The sequence below is a fragment of the Lycorma delicatula genome, chromosome 8 (genome assembly GCF_047948215.1).
Source record: "Lycorma delicatula isolate Av1 chromosome 8, ASM4794821v1, whole genome shotgun sequence".
NCBI lineage: Eukaryota > Metazoa > Arthropoda > Insecta > Hemiptera > Fulgoridae > Lycorma > Lycorma delicatula.
Genome location: NC_134462.1, coordinates 79,012,476 through 79,015,745, shown reverse-complemented (window position 1 = coordinate 79,015,745; position 3,270 = coordinate 79,012,476). Strand labels below are relative to the sequence as shown.

The 3,270-nt window shown below is 28.7% G+C and overlaps 1 non-coding gene across 1 annotated transcript; it reads right to left on the bottom strand.

Moving 5' to 3' along the window:
* Positions 1-2,714: 2,714 nt before the first annotated feature.
* TRNAP-AGG (transfer RNA proline (anticodon AGG)) lies at positions 2,715-2,786 on the bottom strand. Its single transcript has one exon. It is a non-coding gene; the product is annotated as a tRNA-Pro (tRNA).
* Between the last annotated feature and the right edge of the window lie 484 nt (positions 2,787-3,270).

Below are 3,270 nucleotides of genomic sequence, written 5' to 3'. Positions count from 1 at the left end.
CTTCCTATTGAGAATGTAGTCACTGTCTCTTCTTTTGCCGAAGACAAGCCTATCCTGCCGGTTGATGACAACCCAACTGTGGCCTCAGCTAATCTAAAATCCGAATTAAATATAATGAGTTTGTGGCTGAGTATATGGAAAAGAAGGATTAAACAAACTTAGTCGAGCCAAGTGACATTCGCAATGAGGAATGGAGACTGCCCACTGGTCTACCTCGACAGCATTTTAATTCCGCATAATGAAATTGTAACGTACTCGTAGATGTCCAGGTCTTTCACCTGGATAGTCGAATGACGTGAAAGTTTACGTTAGGGAGAAGGAAAGCAATTTAATATGAAATTCAAGGTAATGTAGTGGTTGCTGGACAGGAGGATTTAGTTATCTTTGTCTATTAAGTTACTTTTATTACCCAGCAATTTTGAAACCAGTTTGGAGATATAGCTTCCAAATATGGGATATGACAAGCAAGACAAATGTAGAAATTATACAACGGTTTCAGTACAAATTATTGAGGAGTATAACTGAGACGCCGTTAGTTACTAAAAACGGTGAATGTCACAAATATTTGGATCTACGGTACATCAATGAAGAAATACAATGTTTCAGTTTGAAATATGAGCGTCGGCTAAATGGCCATTAACCGCTTGGCCATACAACAACCCTAGGCAACAGTGAGGATGTGAGAAGACAAGCGGTTACACGTTCTGGACCTTAGTAAGTCATGTAATTACACCTACTGAGTTTTGTGCATAAATCAATCCTTCATTCTCTTCCTCATTGTTTATATTTTCGCTTTCATTTTTAATCTTTTTTTTTTGGTTTATTTTTTTATATTTTTTAAGTGTTTCATTAATCTGTTACTTTTATAATTCTTGTAATTGTTTTTCTTCTGTACTACGGAAAGTACAGTTTTTCAAAAATTCCTTGTGTACGTTCTTCGTTCTACCCTAAGAAATTATATATTATTAGTATTTAATTTTTGAGGAATTTCAGTGGGGATTCCTTTTTGATGTGAATATGTATGTTATAATTTATTTAAGGTTTCAAAAAATTTTTCACCTTTGAACCAGTAAGATAAAAAATATTTGTCATCTAAAAAAAAAGGTAATAACTTCTTTTTGTGCTATAAAACGACAACATATAGTAGTTCAACATGGTATGTAAGGTTTTTTTTTAAATATTGAACAGGTTTATACAAAAAACCTACATTTTATTATATTTATTTATTTACATTTTTTTGGTATTATTTTTTACCTATAAACTATATTTATCACGTGTAAGCTTTATTAATAATTTTATTCTTTAATATTTCTTACCATTTGTTAGACTATTTCGAGTTTATAGATTATAAGGAAAGTTAAATTTAAATATTTCGTATAGCCTTTTTTTTTATGTTAAATGATTTAATTATTTCATAAGTTTTCTCTCTCTTTTCTTTATTTTTTAGTTATCGAAAATTTTTGAAATTTTTACAATATTTTTATTTTTACAACAACGATTTAATTCACATTTTGATTTAAAAACTTGATTCAAAAGCTTGATTTTAAGTGAAAATTATTTTAGCTTCAGTAAAATGTACACTGATAGATTTAGACATTTTTAAAACGTGTAGCTTTATCAGTTTTTTTAAAGGAAAGCACGGGCTATCACCCCTTTTCAATAATCGGAATTCCTTCCTTATTCTATTCCTATCCTGCAGTATCTTTTACGAACACCAATAACAAATATTTTGTAATCTACAACATATTACAACTAAAAATAGAATTAAATTTTCTTTTACAAATATTTCCGTTTATTTTAGATGTGTAATATATTTTCCTAATTCTTATATTTAGAAAAATCTAATGTGAACACCATATGACTTCCTTGTACGCCCGTTAAATTTACATTTACACATTTTTTTAAAAAACAAAGTACATAAAATTCTATTTTATTAAATACTTCTGATAATTTTTCAAATTCTTTTTTTTTTATTGTTATTATTGAATTAATATTTATCGTAAATTTTTTTACAGTTAGAGGTTACTAATAAATCAATGTATTTAAATTAAGAAAAAAAGTTCAAAAAAAGAAAAAGGAGATGAAGTCTTATTCGAACTGATGGGCAGTCCCCTTGTAAGATCCAAATATTTCATTAATTAAAAATCCCTTGGGCTGGAACTAATGAAAATAAGTACCACTTAGGAAATATAGTTGAAAAGTTCTCAATGAGGGCTTATTACTGAAGTTAAAAAAAAAAATTCAAAATCCAAATTTTTGGGATTACAGTCCTAAAACCCAAAATTTCAGCATCCTTCGGCTAATCGATTTTAAGTTATGCAAAATACATACATACGTCACGCCGAACTAGGAAACTAGGAACGAAGTAAATATATCAAAGTCAACATAACCTCAAATTCAAGAAACGTTGATATTATGAGGTTAAGTTAGTTTAATTTAACTCACGCGGGCGCGCGCTTGTGGTTATAAATATGCTAATATATTTATAAATATATATAATGTTTATTTATTTATTATTTATTATTTTTTAAGATATCTTAGAATTAGATACTGAATATATTTATTTCTATCTGAATAAATCTCTAACCGTCGTCATTTTAATGAATAATTTTTCACAACGGAATAAAATAATAAAAAGTAATTTTGCAAAATATCTATACATGTTTAATTAATACTTCTAAAATAAAAATAACTATAACCGAAAAAAAAATTTAGGGCTCGTCCGGGATTTGAACCCGGGACCTCTCGCACCCTAAGCGAAAATCATACCCCTAGACCAACGAGCCATGTCAGTTCTACGACGTAAATAATGTAATTAGCAAAAGGATTTTTAAAAAATCTGACATGTACTCCACATTACTTTCTTGTGGTTGTTTGGGTGGTTGTGTGTGTTCATATATTGTTATTTCTATTTGAATAAATCTATAAACGTCCTCCATTTTAATGAAAAATTTATCCACAACGGAATAAAACAATAAAAATTATTTAAAAAACAATTATACATAATTAACTAAAAATCCTAAAATAAAAATTGTGATCCATAAAAAAAAGAATTGGGCTCGTCCGGGATTTGAACCCGGGACCTCTCGGACCTTTAGCGAAAATCATACTCCTAGAAGTATGAGCCCTATTTATTACTGGAGGTAAAAAATGTAATTAGAAAAGCAATTTAAAAAAATTTGGTATGGACAATTGACTTTATTGTACGCCTATTAAATTACATATATATACATTTTTACATCCTTGTACGAAGTAAAGGAAGAATTGTAA